Below are 17,209 nucleotides of genomic sequence, written 5' to 3' on the forward strand. Positions count from 1 at the left end.
CAAAAAAAGAAAAAAAAAAAGAGCCTAGATGTCATCTTTAAAGAAATTATCAAGGAAAACTGCCCTGATATTTTAGAAGCACAGGGTGAAATTGTGTGTTTGTCCTTTATTGCCAAAGAAGACCATGCCATCAGAGAAATGATGACATGACTTGCACTTGACTTTGTTTTGAGTGAGGGATGGCTGTGCAGGTCACCAGCCTCACCTTCTCCAGAGCCATCTGACTCCAGTGACCAGATATTCATCAGGATGACTGGAGATGACCCAGGATGAGGCAATTGGGGTTAAGTGACTTGCCCAAGGTCACACAGCTAGTGAGTATCAAGTGCCTGAGGTGAGGTTTGAACTCATGTCCTCCTGACTCCTGCACTAGTGCTCTATCCACTGCACCCCCTAGCTACCCCTTGCCAGAGGGTAAAATAGAAATTAAAATAGAAATTGAAAGAATCCACAGATCATCTCCTGAAAGAGATCCCAAAATGAACACTCCCAGAAAAACTGTGCCAAATTCCAGAGCTCCCAAGGTCAAGGGTAAAATTTTACACATAGCCATTCAAGTATTGTGGAACCATGGTCAGGATAGCACAAGATTTAGCAGCTTCTACATTAAGAGATCAGAAGGACTTGGAATATGATATTCCAGAGGGCAAAGGAGCTAGGATTACAATCAAGAATCACTTACCAGCAAAACTAAGTATAATCCCTCAGGGGAAAACATAGACATTAAATGAGATAGAGAACTTTCAAGCATACTTGATGAAAAGACCAGAGCTGAATAGAAAGTCTGATTTTCAAATATAATACTCAGGAGAAGTATAAAAAGGTAAATAGGAAAGGGAAATTATAAGGGACTTAAAGTTAAACTGTTAACATTCCTACATGGGAAAATGATACTTGGATCTTATAAGAATTTTCTCATTATTAGGACAGTTAGAAGCAATATATATATATATATATATATATATATATATATATATATATATATATATATATATATATATATATAGTTGGGGGGGCATATGTGTGAATTGAATATGAAGTGGATGATATCCAAAAAAATAAAATTAAAGGGTGAGAGAGAGGAATGTATTGGGAGAAAGGAAAGGAAGAGGTAGAATGGGAAAAATGATCTCACATAAAAGAGGCAAGAAAAAGCTTTTCCAGTGGAGAGGAATGGGGGGGAAGTAAGGGAGAGTGAGGGAACTTTACACTCATCAGAACTGACTCAAAGAGAGAATAACATTCACACTCAATGGGCATAGAAATCTATTTTACCCTACAGGAAAGTAGGAGGGGAAGGAGACTGAGGGGAGGGGTATGATAGAAGGGAGGGCAGATTGGGGGAGAGGGTAACCTGAAGCAAAACACTTTGGAGGAGGGACAGGGTGAAAGGAGCGAGAGAATAGATTATATGGGGGTGGGGCAGGGGGATAGGATGGAGGGAATACAGTTAGTAGTAGTAAACTGTGAAAACATTTTGAAGCAAATTTCTTCTGATAAAAGCCTCATTTCTCAAACATACAGAGAATGGAGTCAAATTTATAAAAATAAGAGCCATTCCCCAACTGATAAATGATCAAAAAATATGAAGTTTTCAAATGAAGTAATCAAAGCTGTCTATAATCATATGAAAAAATGCTCTAATTCACTATTGACTGGAGAATTGCAAATTAAACAGTTCTGCAGTACTACCTCATACCTATTAGACTGGCTAATAGAATAGAAAAGGAAAATGACAAATGTTGACAGGAATGTGGGAAAAATGAGACATTAGTGCATTGTTAGTGGAGTTGTGAACTGATTCAACCATCTGTAGAGCAATTTGGAACTATGTCCAAAGGGTTATAAAACCATGCATACCCTTTGACCTAGTAATATCACTATTAGGTCTGTATCCCAAAATAGATAAAAAACAAAAAGGAAAATGGGATATGTGTATGTGTGTGTGTGAAAATATTTATAGCAGCTCTTTTCTGGTGGCAAAGAATTGGAAATTGAGGGGATGACCATCAGTTGGGGAATGGCTGAACAAATTGTGGTATGTGAGTATTATGGAATACTATTATGCTATAAAAATTGATGAACAGGATGTTTGCAGAAAAACCTGGAAAGACTTACATGAGCTGATGCAAAGTAAAAGGTACTGTGTACAAACTAATAGCAATATTGTTCAATGATCAACTATGAATGACTTAGTTATATTCATCAGTGTAACAATCCAAGACAACACTGAGGAGAAAATGAAAATGTTATCCATCCCCTGAGAAAGAACTGATGGTGTCTGAAAACAGATTGAAGCATGCTTTTTTTTTTGAGTTTTTTTTTTGTCTCTGTTTTCTTTCACAACATGACTAATATAGAAATGTTTTGCATGACTATACATACATAACCTATATTGAATTACTTGCCTCCTCAATGGGGGTGAGGTGGGGAGGGGAAAAAAAGAGAATTTGGAACTTAAAGTTTTAAAAATTAATGTTAAAATTGTTTTTACATGTAATTATAGAAAAATAAAATACTAAATAAATTTTAAAAAGAAGAATCTTTTTCCTGAGTTCAAATCTGACCTCTAACACTTACTAGCTGTGTGACCCTGGGAAAGTCACATAACCCCGTCTGCCTTAGTTTCCTCATCTGTAAAATGAGCTGGAAAAATGAAATGGCAAACCACTCCAGTATCTTTGCCAAGAAAATCCCAAAGGGGATCACCAAGAGTTGGACTACTGAACAGTTCATGTGTCAGGCACAGTGCTAAGTGTTTGAGATACCAAAAGAGGAAACATACAGTCCCTTGACTTCAAGTAGCTTACAAGTGAATGGAGGAGAAAACACCTCCTCTAATGGAGGAGACAAATTGGAAAGTGAGGACTGGCAGAAAGGTTATCTGGTAAGAAGGATCTGGGAAGAGCTCCCAGGTGTCCACCTCTCACCTTCTCAGACCAGAGAGAGGGACCCTAGGGACAGGAGGTGCTGAAGAGGTATGAGTTTCTGAGTTGATTTTAACTTAAAGAATGAGTTTCCAGAAATGGCAGAGTCCAGGAAAGTAACCAGGTAGGAAATGATGAGGAATCCTTGGGTGCTTTCCTTAAATAAAGGAGGATCAGGGAGGAGTTCCCAGATATCCATCTCCAGTTTTCTTCAACCACAGGGAGGAAAGTGAATGGAATGAAGTTAGTGAAGACTTCTCAGTGCTTAACAAAAAGGCTCTTAGTAGATGGTTAGGCCTAAATTTCAGTTTCCCAGAAATTATGTGACTTTTGGAAATACAAAACTTAACTTCCCCCCCCTTGGGTTGCCACAACACAACCCCCTTGCCCCCTTGGGTTGCCATATCAGCATAACATAACCACCCCTTGGGTTGCCACATCAACATCTACATCAACATAATGCCTGTTGGTTATTCCACTGATGCTTTGTCCCCTTATTCACAGAGTAGACTGTTGAGTTTAGATTGTGAGCCTACCTCCCAGCCAATGGGAATAAAAGGCCAGCAGAGGGGGTGGGATCTGCATTAGGGCTATATAATCCCTATTTTTGCCTTTTGTAATTGCCTCACTCTCCTGATTACTTATTAGAGAGGAGATGCCCTTTCTTATAAGATCATAATAAAATCTTGCTGCTTTGCTTCTACCTTGAGAAATCTCTGATTTTTATTTGAGTGGGTGGTCTCTGACCTGCACAAAAGTACACCAGGGGCAGGAGGTGCTGAGGACATACAAGTTTTCAATTTGATTTCATCTTATAGAATGATGAATTTCTGGATATGATGAAGTCCAGGAAAGCAGGAATGCAAGTTTTCATTGTTGCTGTCTGTCCAAGGGAAGAGTTTCAGAAGAAAAGAAGATTTAGGAAGTTTAAAAAATGGTTAAGGAGATGATTTTTAAAATGGAATTTTAATTTCCAACAGCCTTTTGGACAGGGATGAAGTGCACTTAACTAGTACTGGTAAGTATTTATTTTCCTGATATCTTGAAGATTGAATGAACCTGAGGAAGGAAATAAACATTTCTTAAGTGCCTGCTATTTGCCAGATGCTGTGCTAAGAGCTTTCCAAATATTATCTCATTTGATCCTTACAACAACCCTGGGAGGTAGGTGCTATTATTATCCCCATTTTACAGTTGAGGAAACTGAGGCAGATAAAAGTTAGGTGACTTGCCCAGGGTCATATGGCTAGTTAAGTTTCTGAGGTTGGATTTGAACTCAGATCTTTCAGACTCCCAGTCCAGCTTTGTATTCAAGACCCCATCTAGCTTCCTCAAAAAGACTGAACTGAAAAAAAGGGAAACTGAGAAAATTGCCTATCTATATTAACTCTTCACATCACCTCTGCATTGACCATCCATCCAGTTTGGCTCTACACTACCTTCTTCTTCCAAGTCTCTTGTCGCCTTATCCTATTGCTAATCTCACCCTGTCTGGTCATAACTTTGAATTATTTCCACTATCCTTTGCCTTTAGATGCCAGCTCATGTACTGCTGAACAGACCGGAGACAATCATGAAACCATGCTGACTGGGTTCACTACAAGTTTGTTACCTAAGCTTAACTGGGCCCTCCCTGTGACAAGGTAATCCTTTTATACCTTCCTAATCAATTCTCCATCCCATTCAGCACTGCAGCCTTTCTGAATTTTTTCATTCTTTCTCTAGCTTCCTATGCATGCCCCTCCCACCTCCTCAGCTGAGAACTTTGCCTCAGATTTCACTGGAAAAATTGAGGTCATTTCTCATAAGTCCCTCTCCCGCCTCTCCTCCTCTTATATCACTAAGATTCTTTCTGCTACAATCTCCTGTTTCACCTCATCTCACATGAGGAGGTGGCCTTTCTCTTTGCCAAAGCAAACCCTGCTCCAAGCACAAGTGATCCCATTCCATCCTGTCCCCTCCAATAGATTGCCCCCTCTATCATCCCCACTCTTTCTTCTTGTCACTGGCTGTCTCTCTGCTGTCTACATGTTTTCCCCACCCTCAAAAAGCCCTCACATGATCCATCATCCCTGCTAGTTTTCATTTTATGTCGTTCATTCAAATCTGACCCTTTGTGACCTCATTTGGAGTTTTGTTGGCAAAGATACTGGAGCAGTTTGCCATTTCCTTCTACAGTTCATTTTTATGGATGAGGAAACTGAGGCAACAAGATGAAGTGACTTGCCCAGAGTCATACAGCTAGTAAGTGTCTGAGGCCAGATTTGAACTCAGGAAGATGAGTCTTCCTGACTCCATGCAGGGCATGCTATCTACCTAGTTGCTATCGTATTATAGCTCTTCTCTTTTTAATGATTACATTCTTTGATAAGGCCATCTATAATTGGTGCCTCTCCTTCCTTTATTCTCACTCCTTAATTCTCCACTGTTTTGCTTCCAACTTCATTGTTCCACTGAAAGTGCCCTCTCCAAGGTTACTCATGATCTTTTAATTGTCAAATGTAATCTTTTTTCTCAATTCTCACCCTTTTGGACCTTTGGCAGCCTCTCCTTAGGTTATCATGATATTACTCTCTCTTGGTTCTCCCCCACCTGTTCCTTCTCAGGCTCATTTCTTGGATCTTCCTCTTGGTCTTTCTCACTAATGGTGGTCTTATTACTGTCTAAGTCACTGACATTCTCCCAGTCACCCAGGCTCACAACCTAGCAGTCATCTTCAGCTCCTCCCTCTCTTTGACTCCTCTCCCCCAAATCCAATCCAAACTAAGTTCTGTTGATTCTACCTTTGCAATATCTTTCAAATCTGCGCCTTTCTCTCCTCCAACACTGCCACCACCCTGGTGCAGGCCCTCATCACCCTACAGCTGGATTATTGCAATAGCCTTCTGATGGGTCTGCCTGGTGCAAGTCTCTCACCACTCCAGTCCATCCTCTTTTCAGTCACCAAAGTGAAGTGCTCCCAAGGCTCTGTTCTGGGCCATCTCTTCTTCCTTTGTACTGTTTCACATGATGATGTCATCAGCTCTCATAGATTCAACTCTGAGGTTCCAATGTGAATCTTTTGAAGAGGTCTCATTATTCAAATTCACACTGAATATTTTCTTTGAACTAGAACCAATGATCACTTCAAATAGTGCACATTCAAAGACATGTAAGCACCTCAGGAGCCTCATTATTTGCACCATTTGGGTCCTTGGATCACCCCTCATCAGTACCCTTGGTACCTGGAGCCTCTCTGGAGAATGGACCAAAATCTCCCCAAACCTCTATCCAGACCAGCTACCTCCTCATTTTTCACCTGGCTGCTCTCCTTTAGACTTCTCCATCATGTTCCAGTCTAATGGATCAGTTCCCTCCCCCTCATCACCTTTTTTTTGTGGGTCAACTTCCCCCATTAGATTGCATGCTCCTTCAGGGCAGGGACTTTTTCATATTTCTAACCTCAGCACTTAGCACAGCCCCTGGCACACAGTAGGTTCTTGACAAATGTTTATTAACCTGCTGACTTAATGCTTTCCCTCAGTTAATTATCTTCAAATTATCCTTTTTATACTTTGTTTGTACACACATAGGCTCCCCCATTAGTCTGTGAGCTTTTGGAGAGCAGGGATTGTTTTTTACCTTTCTTTATATCCCCAGAACTTAACTCAGTGACTGAAACATAGAAGGTGCTCAGTAAGTGCTTACTGATGTAACTACAGGTTCAAGTCAATTTTCATAAAATTCATGATTAGGGAAAGAATGATTACTCAACTATACCTTGATGAGGCAGAGTTGGTGAGAACTAGGGAGAAGAGATGTTCTAGGTCTTCTAGGCTTTTATCTTCAAGAAAGAGGGAATGCAGTTCTATATCCTCTTCAAGGAGAAACATACGACTAGAGAGAAGCCAACACATAGAGGAGCTGGTACCTCGTTCATATCCACGTCCAGCTTGCTATACTAGAGATACCAGGGAATTTCCTTTTGGATAAGAGACAGGGTACTCTCTGTCTCTGTCTTTCTGCCTCTCTCATTCTTTCTCTCTGTTGATCTGAGATAGGTTGTAATGGGAGAGCTCACTCACTCTGTGTTGTCTGGTATGCTCTTTTCTGTATAATTTCACTGATTTCTGTTTGCTATGAGCTTGGACAATTGGGTTTATTTGCTATTTGCTCTGTGTGCTCTTTGTATAATTGACATTTGGTGGGAAAGGATTCAAGCCTTGTATATATAACTTCTGGCACTTTGTCCCCATAAGGATAGAGATCAGGAGTGCTGCTTGAACCTAAAAATGATTTTTCCCTAGACTAATAATATTGGGGGTAGGGTAAGATAGATCTCTGAGAAAAGCAAAGTGACACAATCTTTGGTTTCCTGTTGGGAGTAAACATAGTCTTTCTTGGAAAAGGCTGAGTGAAGGAAATTCTAGAGATATCTATCCATGCGTCCCTTGGAGCCATATCTAGACAGATACTTATGGGTATGTATAACCTCCATGTGCAAAAAACACACATATGCTACATTGACTTGACTTGACCAACCTAGATACCTTTGCAGTGAAAGAAGAAAATTGGTGGAATTCATAGGAGTCAAAAGTGAAGAAAGTTGCCAAAGATAAAACCAGTAGCCTGAGATAGCTATATAAAAATGTGCAAAGTATGAGTAACAAGCAAAATCAATTGATAAATATTTAAGTGCCTACTGTGCACTAGGCACTATGCTAAGCTCTGTGGATCCAAAAAGAGGCAGAAGATTATCCCTGCTCCCAAGGAGATTACAATCTCATGGAGGAGATAACATACAAATAAATACATACAATATACAGCCAGCATGCAAATACATACAAACTATATAACAGGATGAATAAAAAAATAACTACCAAAGGGAAGGCACTAGAATTAAGAGGATTTGGGGAAGACTTCGGTAAAGATGGGATTTGAGACTTAAAGGAAGTTTGGACTTAAAGGAAACCAAGGAGGTCTGTTGGTAGAACAGAGGAGAGAAAGCATTTTTAATAGAAGGATACACATTTTTTTTAAAGCCAAAGAAAACAAAGTTTATTAAAAATTTGCCAAATTGGGTTGGCTCTTAAGGAGCCTAAGCATTTGTAACGCTTGTATTTGCAAGCGGGCCAGATAGAATCTCAACTATACAGTCTGAGCTGAATTGAATCTGAGTGCCTTCTTGGAGGTGAGATGGAACTAAATACAGAAAACACTATAGGAGGGATCTGGGGTCCAAGGTGATGGGAGGAGGGGTTTAGGGAGGGTCTTGAGGAGAAGTCCAAGGAGGGTCAAAGGCTGGAAACAGCTGGAGGCTATCAGGGGATACTGACAATGGAGGGTTTGGGTGGGAAGCAGGTGGGGCAATCCAGAGATCGTGATAGGGGCAGTATGAGAATGAATGCGTATCTTGATGGGAGTGGTGAGCAACCTGGGGAATGGGGTCTTGATGGGATCAGGGGTGGGAGGTGCAACAGAGACTTGAGCAGAAAGATAATGAAAAGCCCAAGGGCTTCCCGAGACTGCCGGAACAAATGGGAAGATTAGATTTGAGTAAGCAAGGCCAGATTAAATGGGAAGATTCAAGGGGAGCTCAAACTCATGGCCCAGAGTCTGAACCCCATCATTCCTCCCTCAAACAGATTGGACCCAAATTCTTTTGGGGTAAAGGGCTAGGGTCTCAGCTTCTGAAACTGCTTCCTGCTGGCAAAGGGCGTAGAGCTGTCCCTGCCTTGATGGATCCTGTTAAAGGGGTCAGATTTCAGAACCTGGGTGATGCCAGGTCTAGTGGGCTGGAGACCTTGGATTCAGAGGAGGTATAGCCTGGGCTCTCATCTGGAAGTTGATGGCTCAGACCCTGGAGGAGACAAATCTGGCCAAGATGTTAAGCAGACTAGGACCAAATAGTAGGTACAAAAGGATTATAGCCAGTAGAAGAATAAGAATAGGGGGAAGTAAGGATAGAAGCCAGGATTCCCATGAAGAAGATGATTTGGGGGCACTGAAGTTATTATGGATTTCTCGCATCCATTTTGCCTTTTCCAAGATGCATTCAGTACAGACCTCTACTTCTCCTGAATTATTGATATACATACAGCAAGATGTGTTTGCTACAGCAGGCAAGTAGGTAGTCTAAGGCTACTCTATCATCCAGAACCACTTTTGCTAGGGAGTCCAAAGATTGCTGGATTTCCAGGAGACCATAAGCTGTCTCGTTTGCTAACTGGTGAATGTTCTCTGTAAGGTTAGAGAGAATGAGTTCATGCTGCAGGTTACCATACCAGGGCATGAGATATTCTGTCCCCTTTTTAAGAAACCAGGCAACGTTTCCCCAGAATTCGCCCTTTGTTCTTTTTAATTTAGAGACCTCGGGTTGCATGGCATTGAAAATGGAGAAGGGAGGTGCTAAAAATCCAAGGGTACAGGTCCCAAAATCCTTGTAAGGAGTTAAGCATTGAGTGGTCAGGATGGTGGTTCTGAGGTCTTGCCATGTGATGGTGCTCCATTTCACCTCTTCCCCAGGACTCTTTTTACTTGATTCCTTGACCCCACAAAGGAAGGTATAACCTTGGGGGTGAAGATGGTGTGAGTCTTCAAAAGGTTCTGAGTTTGGATGCCCCAAGGATCAGAATGGTTGCACATTAAACTCCCAGTTGAGAGGAGTGTCTTTAAGAGATCAATAAGGGTTTTGTAGCTAGAAGGAGCTGTAGCACTGTGGCCTAACTTAGGGGTGAGACTTAGAAAGGGGTGACCTACTAGAAGAGTAGAGGGGGGGATATGATCACTGGTGCCAAGTAGGAAATGCTCCCTAGGAGCAATTGATGCAACTGGCAGATGTAAAGTTCCAGAGGCATTTATCGCTCTTTGTATCTATGCAGGTGGTGCAGGTTAAATGACCTGCTGAGACTTCTACTAGCCCTTTCTTAACAGGGGTCTCAACTTGTTCAGTGGTCGTGGAACTTATATGGGAATATTCCCTTGTGAAGACCCAAGGTGTTGAGATGGAAAGAGTAGCCCATAGGAGGGTGACCAACATAGACCTCTGAGGAAGTCGTATTGGGGAGGGGAGCTTTCACAAAAACACCCCATGGTGGGAGGTGAGTGTTGGGTTGTGGGTGTGAGTGACACACCCAACAATCTTCAATTCCCCCCCTATCTAATGAGTTTCCCAGTTTGACCAAGGAGTTATCCTCCCACTTTCTGGGCCAAGTGTATTTAAAGTATCAGGGAGGAAGAGAAGAAAAAGGGTTAACACTATCATTACCAATTAAGAAACAGTTTCATAAGAGAGAGAGAAATAAAAAGAAAAAAATATTTTCCCTGGAATAAAAGATAATTTCTCTGGAGAGAATTAAAGATGACTATGGCAAGGCCAAAACATAGAAGGGCATGTTTGATAGGAGAGTTTTTTGCTCTTAGATATCCTCTTTCTTTCCAGATTGCTCCATGGGCATGTAGAACAAGGAAAGCATATTTTGAGTAAATAAAAACATCAGCGGGTCTGGGGTCAGGTCCTAAGGAATGGGTTAAGACTCCCAAAGCCTGTCCTCTCCTTTCATCAACATACAGAGTGAAAGGTTTCCCCAGATTGGGTAGGGCTAATGCTGGAGTGGTGGTTAATTTATTCTTCAGAGTCTCAAAAGCTTTAGCCTGGTCTGAGTCAGTGCTCTGAGTAGGATCATAAAGGGGTTTAGCAATAAAACCAGAATTAGGAATCCAGAGCCTACAAAATCCAGCCATGCCTAAAAACACTCGAACTTGTTTCTTACTGTCTGGACCAGGGATAGACAGGATTGTCCTTTTTCTCTCAGAGGTTAAGGAGAGAAAGGTGGGCTTGAATTCATGGCCCAGATACTTTATGAACTGGCATGCTATCTGGACTTTGTTCAAAGAGACCCTATGGCCTCGAACGCCTAAGAAATTAAGAACTTCTGTGGCAGCAGCCAAAGAATCCGCCTGGGTGGGGCTACAAGTAAGAATATCATGGACATACTAAATTAAGCTACTACCTGCTAATTTCAGGTGCCTAAAATCCCTTCCTGAAGCCTGGCCAAATAAATGTGGGTTATCTTGAAACCCTTGGGGTAAGACTGTCCATGTTAGCTGATATGGACTTCATTCCCCAGGAAAAGTACATTTAAAAGCAAAAATAAATTGTGAGTATTCTCCATTAGGCTTTTTTGTAGGAAGGATTGCAGTGTTGCATGGAGATGAACAAAGAACAAGGATTTTATACTTAAGGAATTTTTCAATTAAAGGTTGTAGTCCTTTAGGCTTAATCAGATACTGGCTGAAATGGGGGAGCTCTTTAGGGTCCGGGAGGCTAACAATGGCTGGGGTGGCAGAAGTAGCTCTCCCTGGAATTCCAGTATCCCAAATATTTGGCCTGACTGTCTCTCACACTCTCAAGCAAACTGGGGAATATCTAGTGAACAGAGGCAAAAGGGAGATGGGAGGTTTAACTAGGGAAAATTGGCTCCCCAATTTCACCATCAGGTTCCTTCCCAACAAGGGGGCAGGGTCAGAGGAGGGCATAAGGAAGGACTGTTTAAACAACAGATCCTCAAGTAGGCTGGGGAGAGGGTAGTCTGGAGACATTCCTTAGTTTCCCCTTCAATGCCTATGACCTGAGGGGTCAAGGGACTGGTAGGGCCAGAGTAACTGGTTAAAACAGAGAACTTAGTCATGTTAAAGTGGGTAACCTTCCTTCAGCCTTTGTTTTTGCCCAGGGCTTGTCGAGAGAGGTGGAGAAAGTGGGAGTATTGCCAGGACCCAGGCTTTCCCGTAGTTCCAAGTCTTGAGAAGACTGGAGGACAGGGTACTGGGGGGTGGCTCCACCACTTTTCCAACTTGAGGGACAGTCTTTCCTCCAATGTCCCTCCTGATCACATGGCATGGTCTCCTGAGGCTCCCTCTGGGGGGGTGCCCTGGAGGGGCACTCCTTGGACCAGTGACCCTCCTTGTGGCAATGAAAGCAGGTTTTCCCTCTGTCCAAGTAGCCAGCCTTCCTCCAAGGGGGCACCCTGGAGGGGTGCTCCCTGGATCTTTCTTGGCCAAGGCAGCAGCCAAGAATTGAGGATTCTCCCTAGCCCTGGCCCTTCTCTTTCATACCATTTCCTCTGCTGCAACTAGACCTCTGTTGTTAAAGACTTCAAAGGCCATCTCCAGTAATTGGGCCTGAGCGCTTTGGGGTCCCATTGCCATTTTCTGCAGTTTCCTTCTGATATCTGGGGCAGACTGATTAATAAAATACATGCTAAGGATTGCTGCCTCTTCTATGGGAGTCAGAATCCAAATTTGTATGCTTTTTAATAGCTTCTACTAGCCAGTCTTGAAAAAGGGCAGGGTTTTCCTCTTCTCCCTGAGTAATTTCCCTAATTTTTTGAAAGTTTGCTTGTTTTTGAAATGCAGTTTTTAGGCCTTCTAACAGGCAAATTACCATAAGGTCTCTCTTTCCCCTGTCCCCACTCTTTTGATAATCCCATCCTAGGTCACTAGTGGGAACAGCAGCTGCTCCTGGGGGATATTTTATGGCATTATTGCTAGCCATAAGGTCCCCAAACTTTTGGGCATGTTCCCAAATTCTCCCTTTCTCCTCAATGGTACAACAGACAGAGAAAAGAATATGCAGATCCTTCCAAGAAAGTTCAAATTGTAGGGATATGCCCCTAAAACTCTCAGTAAACCTAGTGGGGTCTTCCGAGTATCTCCTCAGTTTCTCTTTAACCTGAATGAGATAGGAGCATGCAGTGCCCTCAAGGGAAAAAACCTCGAAGGTGCTGTGGGGGCGGGGACTTGGTTAGAGAGAGAAGAAGTCCCAGTTTTCATGAGGGAGGAACTGGGGAATGCTGACTCAACTGCTTTGGGCTGCAAGGCCAAGGCATCTGGCTGGCAAGGAGAAAGATCAGCTGGCACTTGAGGAGGTGAAGGGGTTAGAGGGGGAGGTACCCCAGAGACTGCTGTGGGGGTGGGGCCTAAGGCCTGAGTGAATGTTACCCCAGCAAGAGGGGCTGCAGAGGGTGGCACCTCAGCAAGACCTATGGCTGGGAACTGAGCAAGGGTTGGGAACGGAGATAGGGGAGGAGGTGAGGCCTAGACCCTAACGTTTTCAATTCACCTCCATTGTCCTTTTGTGGGGCGTCTCTGGCTACAAGCATCTTACCATCTTTTCTGAGAATGGAGTCCTGAGAGAGTTTGATGAGGGCTCTTATGTAAAGTATTTCTATCCATTTTTCCTTTTGGAGACAATATAATTCTAGCTGTAAAAGAGCTGTATGGCTCAGGTAAACTGAGGGGAGATTGAGCCATGATTGGTGTACGCCGTCCAAGAGAGCTGAGGGTTGGCAATTCCCTAACAGAGTATTACATTGTAAGGTCCCAAACATGGGCCACACTTCCTGGTCCTCCAGGTGATAATGAGGCCAATCTGTGTTGCAAAAGAACACCAACTTTTTCTTTTTCAGTTCTTCAGAGAAGCTAAAATTTTTCCAATTTTGTAAGAGACAACCCAAAGGCGAATTCTTTGGAATTGAAGAAGATATTAAAGATTTGCCAAATTGGGTTGACTCTTGAGGAGCCTAAGTAATTGTAACGCTTGTATTCACAAGCAGGCCAGGTAGAATCTCAACTAGACAGAGTCTGAGCTGGATTGAATCTGGGCTGAAGGATACACATTTGACCATAGAATTATTATTGAGATATGGTGATATGAGACTGTCTAAATATAGACTTAGAAAGGTTTGGAATGGCAAAGTCCAGGACAAGGAAACATGGTGCTCACAATAAGACAGTAAAGCAATCCAACTTTATTGGGGATAGATACTCATAAAATACAGGCAGGATGGACACAGGGCAGTTCACTGGTGTTCTTAATGGACTTAGACATGCTGTGGAGACCCTGAAAAGAATAGGGTGCTCTTTCCCCATAAACCAGTAAAATCTGGTGGTTTTTTATAGGGTTTTATCTGGGTGCAGCAGGACCAGGCATTGGGGGAAGGGAACAAGACATCTGTACCTGGCACTACTGGTATGGAGTCATACAGGTTGGGAGAGGTTGGGGTAATTGGCAGCTAGTTGATATAGTTGGTATACTCCCTGCTAGTGGGAAAGAGGCCATTGGACATTACTGCTCATCTTTTTTGGATTTGGTGGTTCAGGGGGTTTTGAACTTTCCAAATGATTCTTCATTTAGCAATTGAGGGAAGCTACTGTATTACCAACAGAGATCCATGATCATGTTATGGTGCTGAGAATGTATGCCTTGGTAAACAGACAAACAATGCAATATAGATAGAAGAGTGAGGAATGGGAAAAGAGTGAGATTATATATTATGAAGATAGCCTTATGACAGGAAATCCAGGAACCAGAACAAGAAGCATGGTAGATGGCATTTGGGTAAAGAGTATATACCATATAGACCAGGGGTCATCAGACTGAGAGAGCCAAATCCCACCAACCCATCTGATTTTGTAGGGCTAGCAGGCTAAGATTGTTTTTTACTTTTAAAATAAAGTTTTCTTTTAAAATGTAAGAGCCTTTCTTAGGTGAGGGGCATACAAAAATAAGTGATGGGTTGGATTTGTCATGCAGACTAGTTTACCAATGCCTGTAACATAGACTACGGGAAAAGAAAGGAAATTGAAAAGGAGTAAAGAAATAGATCATAAGGTTGTCATGACATAGTAGTGAGAAGGGACCTCACTTATCTTTACACTTTCTGGAGTTCTTTCTGTGCCAAAAACCCAGGACTAATACTTTCTTGGCTTACTAAAAAAAAATGTGATATGTTGTTACATAAATTTCATTTCTGGGAGAGGATTCTAAGAAGATGGTGGAGTAAGTCAGAAAACTTTTGGCTCTCCAAATTTCCTCCACAAAAAAAGAACATTGCCTCAGAGCAGCAGAAATAAACACAGGGTAAAGCAGTAGTCCTTCCAAGACAATCTGAGAAGACTGCAGGACTGATTCCGACCGAGGTTCAGCCTGAGTGAAGTGCAAACACCTCCAGGCCAACTCTGCAGAATCAACAAACCACCTGGGGGCAGCTGGGTTGGGAGGCAGGCTCAGCCTTTAGAAATTTTCATCTCCAAGACCATGAGGGGATCTGATAGTTGAGTTCAAGAAGATTGAAGGACCTTCTACTGTTGAAGGACACCAAGCACAGCTGTGCTGAGCATTCACCCTGAACTGTGGCTTCGGGGAAGAAGGAGCTAGCACACACCTGGTGAGTGCAGTGGCAGAGGGGTGGGGGACCTGCTGGCCATGGGCACTTGCAGGAGAACCAAGTCCCTGGTTTCAGTTCCAGGGTGGAAAGGACAGATGCAGTTTGCAGCCATTGGAGGGACCCCCGGGAGCAAAATTATTTGTGGGACAGTGTGGCTGGGGGCAGTAGCCATGGCTTAAAAGTGGAGAGGAGAACCTAAGGTTGGCCTCTCAAGACAGACCTGAGAAGTACCTGAGATTTGGTGTATCATTCTGATACCCTGGGACTAGGATTTAATTCTGAATATCTCTCTACTCCTTGCCCTGCTTGTAGAATTATCCTTTGTACCAAGGAATTTTTTTTAAAAAAGAAAGAAAACATTTTAGCTAAATCAACCTATACTTGGCTGAATCTGACAATATATGCAATAGTCTGTACCTTTTGTCCCCCATCTCTGCAAGGAAGGGAGACAAATGTTTTTTCTTAGCACTTTTCCAGCATCAAAGTTCTTGATCATCATAATAACATCTCATCCAGTTTTGTTGTTTTTGTTATTTTCATCTATGTTGTTTTTTTTTTTACTTATCTCAGTAATATTTTCAAAAGTCGAAGGAACTAATAGGTGGAAAACCTACTTCTGGATCTAATTATTTTTTTCTCCCAATATATTTTAATTTATTCTGTTAAACATTTTCCAATTACATATAAAATTTTAAAATATTTGTTTAAAAAATTTTGAGTTCCTAGTACTTTCCCTCTCTCCTGCCCCTCCCCTCCCCTTTGCAAGCAATTTGATGTTAATTGCACATATGAAGTCATGCAAAACATATTTCCATATTAGCCCTGTTACAGAAGAAAACACAGACACCCCCCTCCCCCTCAAAAAAAATCCTAAGAAAAGCAAAGGAAGTTTAAAAAGTGTGTTTCAATCTGCATTCAGAATTCATTATTTCTCTCTCTGGCGGTGGATAGCATTTTTCATGGTGAGTCCTTTGGAGTAGTCTTGGAGCATTACCTTGATCAGAGTAGCCAAGTCTTTCACAACTGATCATTGTTTCAGTATTGTTGTTACAATGTACAACCTTTTCCTGGTTCTTCCCACTTAACTTTGCATGAGTTCATATAAGGTTTTTCTGAAATCATCCTGTTCATCATTTTGTAGTGCAATAAGCTGTTCATTCATTTTTCAGTTGTGTCCAACTCTTTCTCTTTGTGACCCCATTTGGGGTTTTCTTGGCAGTGATGCTAGAGTGGTTTGCCATTTCCTTCTTCATCTCATTTTCCAGATGAGGAAACTGAGGCAAACAGAGTTAAGTGACTTGCCCAAAGTTACCCAACTAGTAAATATCTGAGGCCAGATTTGAACTCATGAGGTTGATTCTTTCTCACTCCAGGCCCAGCACTCTATCCACTGTGCCACCCATCTGCCCCTTCACAGTATTCCATCACAATCATATACCTACCAGGACTTGTTCAGTCATTCCCCCATTGATGGGCATCCCCCTAATTTCCAATTCTTAGGCACCACAAAAAGAGCTGCTATAAATATTTTTTCAGAAATGGGTCCTTTTCCCTTTTTTTTTTTTTTTTTGTGATCTCCTTGGGATACAGACCTAGTAGTGGTATTGCATTGGCCATAGTTCCAAATTGTTCTCCAGAATAGTTAGGCTAATTGACAATTCCACCAACAGTACATTAGTGTTTGTCACTTGGACCAAATGAACTACATTCTTAGGGGGACTGAAAGAATTAGGAGATGCCATTGCTGAGCCACTGTAAGTGGTATTTGAAAGATCACATACAACAGGAGATGTATTGATAGGATTAGAGAACAGTAAATGATCTGGTTTAAAAAAAAAAAGAATGAAATCTACAAATTAGGCCAGTAAACTTGCCCTCAATTCCTAACATGGTAAGTGATTATCTAGAAAAAGAAACTGTGATCACAAAGATGAATAGATTATATCAAACTAAATTCAGTTCCTTCTTTGATAGATTTACTAGATGGGTATATCAGGAGAATGCTATAGATCTAGTTTGCCTAGATTTTATTTTTATTTATTTGTTTTTAAGACTGTGTCTCCCTATTTCACCTAA

The sequence above is a fragment of the Notamacropus eugenii genome, chromosome 4 (genome assembly GCF_028372415.1).
Source record: "Notamacropus eugenii isolate mMacEug1 chromosome 4, mMacEug1.pri_v2, whole genome shotgun sequence".
In the NCBI taxonomy this organism is placed as follows: domain Eukaryota; kingdom Metazoa; phylum Chordata; class Mammalia; order Diprotodontia; family Macropodidae; genus Notamacropus; species Notamacropus eugenii.